Raw genomic sequence first — 14,726 nt, 5'->3', positions numbered from 1 at the left:
AAATTCCACAAAGTCAACTATCACTGCAGCCCCTCCACCAGCCGACGCTTTATGGCAGAGTGGTCTGACGGAAGCCTCTCCTCAGTGCAAGACACATGAAAAAAAACACATGAAGGACTCCCAGACAGAAATAAGATTCTCTGGTCTGATGAGACCAAGATTGAACTTTTTGGTGTTAATTTAAGCGGTATGTGTGGAGAAAAGCAGGCACTGCTCATCCTCTGCCCAATACAATCCCTATAGTGAAACATGGTGGGAGCATCAGGACGACTGGTTGCAATTGAAGGAAAGATGAATGCGGCCAAGTACAGGGATATCCTGGAGGAAAACCTCTTCCAGAGTGCTCAGGACATCAGACTGGGCCGAAGGTTCACCTTTCAACAGGCCAATGACCCTAAGCACACAGCTAAAATAATAAAGGAGTGGCTTCAGAACAACTCTGACCGTTCTTGACTGGCCCAGCCAGAGCCCTGACCTAAACCCAATTAAGCATCTCTGGAGAGACCTGAAAATGGCTGTCCACCAGCGTTCACCATCCAACCTGACGGAATTGGAGAGGATCCCCAAATCCAGGTGTGAAAAACTTGTTGCATCATTCCCAAGAAGACTCATGGCTGTACTAGCTCAAAGTAAGTATTCACACCCTGAGCACAGGGTCGGAATACTTACGACCATGTGATATTTCACTTTTTCTTTTTGAATAAATTTGCAAAAAATTTCTACATTTGTTTTATTGCTGTCAAGATGGGGTGCTGAGTGTACATTAATGATAAATAAATGAACTGTTTTGATTTTGGCAAATGGCTGCAATGACAGAGTGAAACATTTCAAGGGGTCTGAATACTTTCCGTACCCACTGTACCTTTGTTTCCTCACTGTAACCAACTACAAGTAGTGGGGGGCATGGGGGCATGTACCGCACTTGCGCAATTGAACGTTACTTGAATGTTTAATACTCTTTATTGCTTTTACGAACTGTAGCATCCTTGCTACATGGTTTGCTGCTTGTGTAAAGTGCTGAATTTCTACCCATGTAGTCTTGTGTGAACTTAAGGCTCCATGTCTGTGTGTCTAGTCATGTCTGCAGTCATCCTGGGAGAGCTCTGGTGACCTATAGAAGAGTGCTAACAGGCTGCTAATGGAACATCTTTCGTCCAAATGCTCCAAGTGGGCTTGAAGCACACAGACCACCTTACTGCCTCATGGCTTGACAGCACTTATAATGCTGCTGCTACTTTAAGCACTGGATCCGGCAAGCTGTTAAAGACCCCAAACTGATGGATTACTCCTGCCCTTGTATTGCATCACTAAAATGATCTTTACTGGGGAGAAATTTACACTGCGCATAGACTTTAATTCACTGGATGGGAACGTGATGGAGGTGATCATTTCTGCACACAGAGCTGCTAAGCTAAGCCATTTGGTACTCATTTTAACAACTTATCAGAATCTAAAGTGATTGGTGGTGTACGTCTAGGGAAGCCTTACCAACTGGAGCCGCTGATGGTGGCGTGCATGTTAGGAGCACGGTGTACGAACTGGCACCCACTAACATGGTCCTCCGGTCTTCGTGTCAGCTGGATCTCTTGAGATGATAAAAATACAAGCATTGCTGGGGAAGCCGCTCTCCAATTAAATAGAATGTGAAGTAAACCATTTTTTAAAATCCAGTTTGGATAGAAAGCAGCGTGCGACAGAGCTACTAACGAATGGACATTTAGATCAACACCTGTTTGTCATAACTTGTGATACATATTCATTTTTTCAGCGATAAACATTCTTTTATCATTTGTGGTTTTAAAAAAAGAAGGAACTTTAAGGTATTATTTATCAGGTATCCCATACGTATCTTAGGCTACTGTATTTAGACATTCGTTTCCGGCAGTTATTTATTTTTTTACTTTTACTATGCGTTCTTTTTCCTTTTCTTTTCCTGTTAGAAAAATGATGTGTAATATTTAAACACAGGAAGGGAACAGACTATTAGTGCTGAGTCTTGGAGAAGAGGGGCTTTAATGACAGGCAGAACAATTCTCTTCCATTAGATTGCAGATGGCGCGTAATTAACTTGTGTACCCACCTGTTTCCGTTCATACGTTTTTGTTTGATGGTTTTGCAATGAGAAATATGTACCTTGCCTCAATAAATTATGCAGTACATTATACAGTAATATACTTGGGAAACAGGCACCAAAAACAATGCTTGTCAAATTTTAGGTGCCTAACTGTTTCCCACATATAAAGGTGCGTGTGTGAATGTACAAACGAGAGCTATTAACTTTATGAAAGTAAGCACACTTGTAGTCATTTACGTCGCAGCCTTGATACATCCAATATGGCGGCGACGGAGACGTATCGCAGCCGTGGACAAATCCACTTGATGCGGTCTAGTTTCTGTGGGCGGAACGGGGCTCAGGTTAAGTTTTCCATGATTACTTTGGTCGGCTCCGGTTAGGATTTGTGACTGTGTTGACTTTAACTTCAATTCTGAAGCCCACATGAATCTGTTAATATTGGAAGCTCTCTGGCAGCATGAGTGGGTAAACCAAGGTGGCATCCACTTCCGTATTATGCCCGCCATGATGGTGAGCAGAATCCAGAAGCTATACATTGAAAACATGACCTCGGCACACTACCCAGCTATTAATTACTCTCAACAAAATTAAGTTGTACATTTTGGAAAATTCGGTTGGGGGGGAAAAGTTATAATATGGTAATACTGCCAAAATATAATAATAATATATTACGAGAAGAGAATTTACAAGAATAAAGTTGAAATAGTTGGGGAAAAAAACAATAGCAGAAATAGAAAAAAGCTGTAAGTTTACAAATATATTAAAAGAAGTATTCTAACGAGAAAAAGTTGCAGTTTTATGACAAACTCGTCATTTTATGAAGAAAAATGTTATTTTAGTAGCATAGTGTTAAACAATGTACTGGACAACACTGTTTACGGCAAGGGTGTCCAAAGTGTGGCCGGGGGGCCATACCAGCATAGGACGCATTCTAAAAATAAAATTTAACAAGAAAGCTAAACATTTTTTTAAAAATAACAGCAGCGAAAATTTAAAAATCAGCAAACATTTTAAAAGAATAAAGTCAAAATATTAGAGAAAAACAAAGCAGAAATTGAAAAAAGGCTGTAATTTTACGAATATATTAAAAGGAGTCGTATTCTTAGGAGAAAAAAGGTGCAGTTTTATGACAAAGATAAATATCATTTTAGTCGCATAAACACTGTTAAACATTTAAGAAAAAAACATTTTTAAGTTGTAATATTAAGAGAACCAAACAAAACGAAGTTGTAATTTTTTTTTAAATTAGGTTGTGTGGGAAAAGCGAATTATGGGAATAAAATCATAATGTTACCACAAGAAAAGTTACAAAGATTATTTCAGAAGAAAGTTCATCCATCCTTTGTTTTCTTTGCCACTTGACCTCACTAGGGTGGTGGGGGTATGCTGGAGCCTATCCCAACAGACTACGGGCAAGAGGCAGGGTACACCCTGGACTGTTCCCCAGCCAATCACAGTTTAGAAGAAAGTAAAATTTAAAAAAACGCAAAAATGGGGGCGAAAGAGGAAAGATGTGGCCCTTGCATCCTGTCAGTTTTCAGTATGCGACCCTCGGTGGAAAAAGTTTGGACGCCCCTGGTTTAAGGTAACTTTTGGCTGCAGTTTCTCAAACCTACCACAGGGTGGCAGCAGCGCCACGCGCCAAGGCCGCATTCAATTCAGGCCAAGCTGTTTGGCAAGCAGGGCGGCTAATTAAGATTGATTCTCAGATAACACGGTTCTTATTGGAATGGCAGCAAAGGTCTGAAACGCGGATCCAGTCCACTCCTCTTTCGATGCCATAAATCACTAATGAGGGAGGAAAACCAAAGAGTGAAGAAAAGCGGATCTGCAAAAGCCAAAGCAGGCAGCAAGTCAGTTTTGGATTTGAAATATTCATGATTACTTAATAACATGCCGGCTAAGATTGCATTAAAGACATCTTACTCTGACAGGAACTTTTTAAGAGTTGGTTCCTGCAGTGACACAATATTGTTTTGTAAGTGGAGGACATTTAATCGTTGTTCAGTTTCAGCTGCAAACTAAAAGATGTTGAAGATAATGTTACTGAGAGGACATTATGAGACTACAGTATGCAGTGTAATGGATACAGGTAGTGATACGCGGCCATCACACCTACAGACAGTAGTAGGCTGCGTGTGTACTGCACATTTTGGTATCGACCCGATACCAAGTAAATGCAGGACCGGTATTGTCTCGCTTTTTGTGGCCAAAGCCCTCCTGCGTCCAACAACATAGTCAGGTTTTTATGCTGCCGATACCGAGCATCCATGAGTGAAATCGGCCGATATCGATCACATAGAGGAAGCGTAAATGTACTATCGGGTATATCGGGTCACCGACGTTCTTTCTGGTGAGAGCTACTTTTACAAAATGAAAATGGCCAAGGGATGCTCATTTTTGTACCATTTATTTTCATAGCTTATTTCAAGCCACATATGCTTGTTTTACCAGAACGTCAACAAAATGCTGATATCCACAACTCACGCATTGTATTATTAACTGAAAACATGAACGAAAAGCAGGCTTGCGGGTGCCTCATGTGGTTGTGGGGGGGCTCACGCTGGTGACCCCCGGGCTACGTGATAGGAAAGGGGAACCCTAAAATTGGACAAAAAACATATTTGACGTACTTTTTCAAAATCACTGGTGAAACTAAGGAGGATCGGGCGACTTTGGATGCGAGAGCAGCTTGATGGCGCTCCAGCAGGACCCCCCAGGCAGTCGGCAAACCCGCCGTCCTCCACCACCGACATCCAGTCCGACGAATCCAACCACTTTGCGGGGTCATCCGCCTTATACCTCACATCAGGTATTCCGACTTTTGTCTAACTAGCTAGCCGTGAAAACTGCCCACACCCTGCCGCCCCTAATTGACCAGGGTGATCCAAGGTGGTGCGAGGGGTGGGTGTACGTACCTCTTGTGGGCAATATGATGAATGACAGTTAGGAGGCAGTGAATTTATAGATGTTGATGCAGCCGCATCCCGTAGCAGTCCTCAAGGGCATCATGCTCCTCCAGTTTCCCATCGTAGGTGACTAACTTGGAGATCCCACTGCTGGTGTTGTGGAGGCGATGCCGCAATTGTCCTCAATGCATGTTAAGCATCGGTTAATTAGCAAGCGATAAACACAAGCCGATAGTGTATATGTAATAACAGGGAGGCCAATCGGTGACTTTATTAATAAGGCTGTTTCGCGGATTTTGTTTGGGTGCAATTTTAGTGCTTTTTGCTTTAGGCCGAGCCTGGCCTTTATGAAGAACTGCATTGCGGGAAGTTGAGTGTTGTAGTTCTGTGCTTTACCACAAGGCTGTTGTGTCTCTTCTGTCTGCGCCGCCCGTTCTGCGCCCTGATTGATTGACAGTGGTCTACAGCCAATCTCCTCCGTGCCGTCTCCTGTTGTGGTGATGGCCAGCAAACTAGCTAATCGTGTGAGCTGCTTGCTAACCGCCAATACTGTAAACAATAGAAGAAACAGAAGAAGCTAACCACTAGGGCTGGGTGATATGGACCAACACTCATATCCCGATAGGTTGAATATCGATATACGATATCCCGATATTTTTTAAGCAAAGTGAGTTTAGACAAAATCAAAGCCAAATATGCGCATCAAGTAAATATCGATATGTTAAAAATACAGATATATCCCTCAGCCTTACTAACTACTACTACTTACTATGGTTGCAGGTTTTCTCCCCGACAAAACCCACAATGTCGACGAAGCGTTCTGCGCCCAAAAGGCAGAGGAAGCCAGCCATCACACAAAAAGTTGGACTTCTGGACATGCACAACAATTTAATAAGTCCAATCCTGTGTGTCTTTTTACCGCTCCCCTTCTGATGTGTTGGGGGAGGAATGATCTGCTCATTCTATCAGTGGAGCAGGACAGTGATAGTAATCTGCCACTGGAACTGCTCGTCTGTTGGGAGATGATGCTGTGCATTGGATGATGCTGGTCGTCAATGATGGAAAGGAGCCTCCTTGGCGTCCTTTGTTCTGCCACAGATGCCAGGCTGTCCCAGCTCAGTGCCAATGACAGAGCCTGCCTTCCTCACCAGTTTGTCCAGGCATGTGGCGTCCTTCTTCTTGAGGCTGCTCCCCCAGCACACTACTGCATACAGGAGGGCGCCAGCTACCACAGTCTGGTAGAAGATCCGTATCAGCTTCTTGCACACGTTGATACCCGTGAAACTCCCGTGTTTTGCCCTTCTTCCCTGGTGCCCTCCCGTTTTAATAGTCACTCATATTTTTCCTGTATTTCAGCTTTCATGAAGTACTTTCCAGTACTGCCGGAGCAGCACAGCTTCCGGTCCGCTCAGCAAGACTTGCGCAACATCGGTGTAGCACATCGAAGCACGCAAGTGGGTGTGGGAGGTGCTGGTGGAATCGTATAATTATCGTATAATGCAAATGTTGCCAGGTATGATTTTTGTTGTGCTGACAAAATCTTTGTTCCTTCAAACTCATGAGCAGTTCTTAATGCACACCGTGTATTTAATGTTTACGGCAAACAATTTGTGGCTGTGTTTGTTCATCTTTATACGTCTAAGGGTGTGCAGTCACTGTCAAATGAAACATTTTTGTCTTGCAAACATAAACATTTAAATCAAATCTACATACAATATTGCTCGAAGTGTTCTGAGTTGTGTGTTTAATGTTTCATTCAAACGTCTCTGTGAACGTGTGTTTTTATGGCAGAGATCACAGCTGTACCAACTGGGGAGGCCCTGGGGCTTGAGAAGACGTCCGACCCAGCTGGACACCCCCAGGGGAGGTCAGTTTCACATTGTGTTGACGTTCTCCTTAGGCAGACGACAGCGCCAAAGCTGCTTTGCTTCACAACACAGCACTTCATACGGGGGACAGACATGCTCGACGGCAGGAATGATATGCTGTCCATTCATGCTAACACAGCTTTTGAAATGTACAAATATACTCAAACAGAGCAGATGCGTTTCTAATATTTCAGCTACCATTTCATTACAGTATATGCGGTGACCCGTCTACACCCCCATGGGGTGTCCTCCTTGTTGACAATGACTGTATAGCCACGTTTAATTTCTATAGCATTGAAGACATGTAATAAAAATGGTTGCTGAACTAACTATTCAGTTTTGTGAGATACTGCAGACGTGAAAGCAGCTTCAATTGGTATCGCATGAATGACTGTTAGAGTAGTCAATGTACAGCTTGCACAGCTTTAGAGATTTTTAGAAATGACTCAACTAAATAGATGACAACACAAGTGAGTCCGAAGGCAATGTGTCCTACGTACAGTCAAGCATGCCGGCGGGAGCATGACGGTGTGGGGCTGCATGAGTGCTCCACCGGGGAGCAGCGGTTCTTTGCGGGAAACGTGAATTCCAACCAGCGACGTGCGGGCAGGGGAGGCCGACCTCACTTGTCAAGATGAAAAATAAGAAAACAAATGATAACATTCATTCATTCATTCATTCATTTATTTTCTATGCCACTTGTCTTCATGCCTCATGCCAATCTTACATCAAATAAATATTAATATTCGGCCATTGAACTTTGTGATAAATGCATTTTCGGTATGATTCCAGTCATTTTTAACATTTTCTCAAACAAAAATGGATGAATTTGCACATTCCCAGGTCAAATACTGGGCAGACACGTGAGATGAGGCTCTCCTCCTGGTGTAGTGTGCAAGAAGAGCACACTACATACCCGCTGAGTTACAGCCTGTGTAATGTCCTTAATGCAAGTGTGACAACTTTTTAAAACTTTACTCTGCTGAATGAATCTAACTGCCAAGATGGAGGATTATACTGTGGTGTTAAAAAGTGTTTGCCCCCTTCCTGATGTCTTATTTTTTGCCATGTTTGTCACACTTAAATGTTTCAGATCATCAAACAAATTCAAATATTAGTCAATGCCAGCAGAACTGAACACAAAATGTACTTTTTAAATGAAACTTTTTGTTATTAAGGGAGAAAAAAAATCCAAAGCTACATGTCCCTGTGTGGAAAAGAGATGACCCCTCCCGTTAAAACATAACTTAGCTGAGATTAATTGAGATCTATCAGAGTGGAAAAGGTTATAAAGCCATTTTTAAAGCTTTGGGACTCCAGCCAACCACAGTGAGAGCCTTTATCCACAAAAAACATGGAACAGTGTTGACCTTTCCAGGAGTGGCCGGCCAGCCAAAGCGACCCCAAGAGCGCAGCGAAAAAATATTCCCGTTGTTCTTTGGAATGGAATCAGGTACAAATGATGAATAATGCTGACATACTGAAGAATAAATGATGGAGTTTAAAATGCAGTACAAAATCAGGATGAACAGAGGGTGGTATAGCGTTTTCACTAAGCGTCACTGCGACTGGACCGTAAACTACCGTCTAGAGGCGTACACAACGTCCTTAGTTTGCATATTGCATCGAGTAACCTTTGACGTCTTTATCATTAAAAGTGCTAAAAAACAACACATCCATACAAAGCCTGCCATGCTTAAATCCAGTGCTGTGTTTCCTAGTATCGATTGGTTGCCGTTTAAATGATGTTAGATTGATATACGCCGTCCGGAATGGAAGCTTGCTCAACGCAGATCGATGTAGATGGATCCCAGGAATATAAATGGATGCATCGATGTCGTGGATGAATCGATACACCCTAATATCAGGTTAATTAGAGATCCACAGGTGTGAATGGTTGGAGGTTATTCATGCTTTTTGTGATTGAATTACGACCAATCCGGGCTCTACTTAGGTCAGCTCACCCCGTCTGTGGGGTGGATATGCGGTAGAAAACAAGTGATGAATGAATGTTGCTTTATAATCCTAATTTCATTGAAACCATAACCTCTCTGTTGAATCGGTTGTCCAACCGCCATCAGCGTCACTTGGCTAATAGCTCGCAGGTGCAAAGGTCAGAGCCAGCTGTGATCCAGACAGCCATCCCGTGATCGAGGTACCTCCCTCTTCGCTTGGCAAGCTCCGTATTGATTTGATTAGTTGCTAATTAAAACTTGGCAGGCTGGGTTGGGTGCAAAGGAGATCACTCAATTAGCAGGGTGTCAGAGGATCTAATCTCTCCCTTCTTCTCCCCTTCCTGCTCTATCACACATCTCCACGCTGTTTAATGAGTAGAAAAGATGAAAGAAAAGAGAGGGAGGATAACTCTCAGCATTCACCGGCAGCTAAAAGCAACCGGCCCCGTAATCCGTAAACTAATCTTTGCTTCAAGATGCGGCTTGTACGTCGTAAAGAAAAACATCGGCTTCCAGCGGACGTTTGTTTTGGCACGTAGCCGCCGGCGAGCCTGGATGCGCGCTCCGTTCCTTTTCTCCTGCAGCGCAACAACACGGGCTGTTGCAGTTTTGGAGGTGCGCCTCTGGCAGCAGGAGTTATGAGCTTTAAGAGCTTCTCTTTGTCTTTGTCAAGACACCGCTTTTATTGTTGTTTTTTCAAGCAAAGTAGAAGGGAACAGTGTCGTGTTATCAAGACAATTTAGACATGTTCTCACTAAGCCTGTAGCACAAAAGGACAGTTCAGTTTGGAAATCCACTGATCCAGCGCATCTTCAAACAGCCTCCATCACGCACAAAGCAAACCTGCTCCCTGGTAACGTACCACACTTTTGTCCAACAAGCGAGTACAAAGTGCGATTAATCACCATGAAGTATCTTCATCGATTGACAGCCATAGTTTATGGATATATCCATTTACAATGGTGGGGAAACGTGTTTGCCACCTTCCTGCTTCCTTATTTGTCAGATTATATTTGTTCCCAAAGACACTACACGGCAGCGAGACACCGCACGGACACCATTTTCCTGTTTTGTCATGAGTTACTTCTTGAATTCAATAGTGTTTCTCACTTTCTTCATCAGAATGCACGCACTTGCTACTTTCGTTGGCTCCATTTTGAGGTGAGAAACACTGTTGAATTAAAAAACAACTCGAGTTGTCAGAACAGGAAGGTGGCGGTGGTTGATGTCGCTGCCACATCGTGCCTTTCGGGACAGTCGCGTTAAGAATCATGTCTTCAGTGAAGGTTAAAGTAACCTTAAATGTTCATTTACTCCTTTCACTCATCATTTTTATGTATTTATGCATTTCCAGGTGTTTTCTGCGCGTCGGACTATAAATGTAAAAGTATAAAAACTGGTTTTGTGTTAACATTTGTAGCTTTCTGGAAATGATGACAGGTGGTTGGATTTACTCAGCAGGATTGGGTCTCTGCTTTTTGCAGATGATGTCGTCCTGCTGGCCTCACCGAGCCGTGACCTTCAACTCTCGCCGGATCGGTTCGCAGCCGAGTGTGAAGCGGCCAGGATGACAATCGGCACCTCCAAGTCCGAGTCCATGGTTCTCGGTCGGAAAAGGGCGCAGTCCCATCTTGTTCACAAGTGAGGGAAGGATGGAACGCAACATCGACATGCGGATTGGTGCGGCGTCTGCAGTGATGCTCTGCATGGGTGGTGAAGAGGGAAGCAAAGCTCTCAGTTCACCGGTCGATCTACGTTCCTCCCCTCACATATGGTCATGAGCTTTGGGTAGTGACTGAAAGGACAAGATGGCGGGTACAAGCAGCCGAACTCGGAGAAGAACCGCTGCTCCTCCGTATTGAGAGGAGCCAGATGACCGGTAGGAGGCCTTGGGGAAGACCCAAGACACGTTGGAGAGACTATGTCTTTCAACTGGCCTGGGAACACCTCAGGATCCGCCAGGAGGAGCCGGGGAGAGGGAAGTCTGGGCTCCCCTGCTTAGGCTTCTGCCTCCCCCACCCGATCTCGGATGAGCGGAAGAAGATGGATGGATGTATTTAGATGATTCCTTATGGGAAAAATTGATTTGGATAGCGTCTGTTTTGGAGCGAATGAATGACGTGAACCAAGGGTACACTGTATGCGCCTGCCAATTTGTGATCTTAAAAACCTCATGCAGTGAAAATATACCATGCAGAGCCGAAGGCAAAGGACTTTTTGTTTATGTCCCTATCAGTTAGCAGCAGGAAGTCTCGGCTGTTCAGATTCCTCCTCGCCGCATCAGGCGGCTCACACGTGAACCCCAGCTTTTCAATCAGCTCCCCACCAGCTTAACAGGCAAGTCATTGTCAAAACAGATTAGATACTGTCTGTGACTCTAATCTATTTTGACGTGCACACGCACAAAACACTCACGGCGAGACAATGTCTTCTATAAGAAGAAGACTTTTCAGATGGAGAGGAACCAGCGACCACCGTCTCTGGTTTATGTAACAGGAATTTTGTTGTGCTGCAAATGAAGAACACCCCCCAAACTTACACCCACATATACAAAAATACATAACAGCTCTCATAAACGCCTGCGATGGTGAGGCTGGCTGTCACCCCCCCCCGCGCCCTCCCTGCTCCTGGCAAAGTAGACAGGCCCCACGTTCATTAGTTCACGTCGTACTCTTATATAATATTTACAAGTTGACAAGTTGTAGTTAATGTGAAGAGCGTGCTGAGCGTGAGGATTGTGGACCAGGGGAGCTGGCAAACCCAGTTCAGATCAAACCTGATCGACTGTGGCTTTTACGCACTCCATTTTGTCGGAGACTGTCACAGTCTAAAATGTCAGCAACCTGCCAGCTGTGGGTGCCAGTGGAAGTTGCTGGACGGCGGGCTACGATTAGCTCTGAATAGTCCCGACAAACAACCTGGTCTGCGGTGCAAATAGTCAGCCATCGTGTGCACGAGGAGGATGCCCCCCCGAGACACGGGGATAATGCATTCATCCTAGCTTTCACACAGAAAGACTCGCAGTTGATTGTAGTGTGGGTTAGGACTAACAGAGTCAGCTGATGCAACGCGGAAGCTGCTGTGTGGTGAAGAAACTTGATATCACGTTTTCTCATTCATCATCGCCGCCTTATGCTGCGCAATTAAATCTTGCATGAGCACGCAATTGAATGCCTTTCTGCAGGACAGGCGTGCGTGCTGTCGCCTCTTTACAAGTGAGGCGGCTGGCCCTTTTTATGCTTGACACTGAAAATGAAGTCACAGCAGCTGTTAAAAATACGCTTTCCTCCAAATTTCACATTCACTTCTTTTTGGTGAGGTACTTTTTAAGAAAAAAAAGCTATAATTAAAACAGAATTGTCACACATTAAAATACAGTCCTCAGGAGAATATTCCTGACAGTGAACACGGAGGGAGGCGGGTCGTGAAAAACACCTTTTATGCGCGTTGGAGGTGACTCAAAGCAATAGAGAGACGCTGAGAACCTACACAGGCTACAATGTACAAGTGTATGTGTGTGTGTGTGTGTGTGTGTGTGTGTGTGTGTGTGTGTGTGTGTGTGCATCAAGTGACAAAGAAGAATGGGGACATGGGCAGGTCCTGGTAATGAAGGACTGATAAGTCCCTATTTCCCGGGCTTGGGTTAATTGCGCCTACAGATAAAGGGTAATAAATTGTCACGGGGTAATGGCAGGAGCCTGGACTGGGCCCTGTTCCACATTCATCATGACTGGCGATGCCTGAGAGCAGCCACCACTGAGAGGCGGGTAGCGCTTGGCACACAGAGGAGGGCGACTCGCGAGGAAGGGACGAGCATATGAAGCTCTGTTAAAGGGATGATTGGGATTTTTTGACATGAAGTTGTAAGACGTCCCCATCAGCAGTGTAGTCCATCATCAATGACTTACCCCCCCACTTGGTCCCGTGAGTACCGCTTAGTTGCTGGGCCAATTTAAGTAAAGAGTTTGGCTCTCTCAAAACAACATGCGTCCAAAAGAGTAATACATTTGCATCACGAAAATGCCTCCATTGATCAAGATGTGTGGCGGCGTCTCTGTGTCCACACTGAGCAGGGGGAGAGGCGGGGTTAAACACGCCGTGGTGCTCTAGAGCCCATTCTTTTGCAAGAATCATAACTTTATATTATAACTTTGTAGCTGTTCATTGAATAAATCCATTTAAATAATAAACATTTGATATTGTGAATTTTTTACGTTAGTAATTCATTTTACACATTTTACACATCATTTGGTAATAAATTCATTAAAGCACAAAAAAAAAATCTGAGGAGCCACTTGGGCTCTTTTTAGTGAGCCGAGCCTAAAAGAACCGTCTCTCTAAAAAGATTCCAAATACTATGGAAGCCCGGGAGGAGCAGAAAGGACGGAATGAGATCAAGTAAAATTCAAGGAAAACAATAAAAACCTGAGTAAATTAGTTCACAAAAATAAGTCAGTCAGTGAGATAAAATTCATGTATTCAAAACAATTATTGAATGATAAAAGCCACACGTTAAGAAATAGTAAATAAAGTGTGTTTTTAACACCGGCATGCGTCGCATGATCCATCAAGGTGAAAAGCGACCTTAAATGTTCATTTATTCCTTTTATTCGTCATTCATGTGCATTTTGCATTGTTGTCTGCGTGTAAAAATGTAATTGTAAAACTACAATAGAGTGTTTTGTGTTAGTATTACAAAACTGATTCAGTTCGAGTATGTTTCCGTGTGAGTCGGACCTTCTGAAATGCAAATAATGAGGCTAACCGAGGTTCCACTGCACTGGATTGACATTGGGCGCTCATGTGCATGTGCATGTGCATGAGAGACAGCAATAGTTAACAGCTCGTGTGTTTGTTGAGAATCAATTACAGTCAGCAAAGTTGTCCATGTTTCATTTGTGCATTGAAGCAGGAGCGACGCGTCGAAGGAATGCGGCTGCTCACAACAAATCCCAATCAAGACAATGATTACAAGTGTCGGCCTTCTTCCAACTGAGCTGATATCTCCAGTAGGTGACTCGGTAAAACTTGCTCCTGAAACTTTAGTTGGGCTCCTGCAGTGTCAGAAACGCGCGCGGTGATATGTGATGAATGTGGCCGTGAGATTGAGTTCTCCGCATTAAGAAAACAATTTACGGTGCGTGTTTACGCGGCTCAAGGTGCCGCCTCGCCTCATGCGTGACAGCTCACTTCTTCACATCGAGGGGGTGTGGAAGGCGCTGCAGCGGCTGAGGAATGAAAACAGCAGTGCCGCCCCTACACAGGAAGTTGTCACCGCCACGTGATGATGACACTGACGGATGACAGGCGTACAAACAGTAAGCACACGGGCGGAGACTGTTGTTCCTTCTGAGTGTTTTATGGGGGCCACGGGGCAGGGGTTACCACGGAGAAAGGTCGTTCTTCATGCAACGCCCTTGAGATGTGACACAGGAAGTCATCATGGAGCGTCCAACGCCCGTGACACCGTGTTTGTGTTTGCGACCTACAAATTGTTAACACCCCCCCCCCACTGCTCTTTGAAACTCATTTAGCACAGTAGGAATGTTACAGGAGCCATTTCGTAAGGAGGAATGTGCTCACCTATGTTTTTTTTTTCCATTTTTCACGTTGTTGCTCCATGACTGCATAGTGCGAGAAGAATCTGCATGCAACCGTCACAACTTTACAAATACTTTATATACAGTTTCTTGTTCATTTTATTGCCTGATACAACTAAAGGCACCTTTGTTTGGACAAATATAACAATGACAACAAAAATAGCTCATAAGAGTTCCATTTTTGGGCAGTACAGGGCTACAGCTATCCATGTAAAAACTCCAGTGCTTTGGGTTATCATCAAGAAAATCATGGACGTTGCTAGATGTCAGCTCTTAAATGAAACTCTTACGAGCTATATTTGGTATCATCATTATATTTG

At 44.1% G+C, this 14,726-nt stretch overlaps 1 long non-coding RNA gene across 1 annotated transcript; it reads left to right on the top strand.

Moving 5' to 3' along the window:
- Nucleotides 1–1,093: 1,093 nt before the first annotated feature.
- LOC129182822 (uncharacterized) lies at nucleotides 1,094–12,956 on the top strand. The gene is made up of 4 exons (XR_008570696.1): nucleotides 1,094–1,423; nucleotides 5,764–6,496; nucleotides 6,775–6,850; nucleotides 10,291–12,956. It is a non-coding gene; the product is annotated as an uncharacterized LOC129182822 (long non-coding RNA).
- The last annotated feature ends 1,770 nt before the right edge of the window (nucleotides 12,957–14,726 follow it).

The sequence above is a fragment of the Dunckerocampus dactyliophorus genome, chromosome 6 (genome assembly GCF_027744805.1).
Source record: "Dunckerocampus dactyliophorus isolate RoL2022-P2 chromosome 6, RoL_Ddac_1.1, whole genome shotgun sequence".
NCBI classification, from domain to species: domain Eukaryota; kingdom Metazoa; phylum Chordata; class Actinopteri; order Syngnathiformes; family Syngnathidae; genus Dunckerocampus; species Dunckerocampus dactyliophorus.
This window is presented reverse-complemented; position numbering and strand designations above follow the sequence as displayed.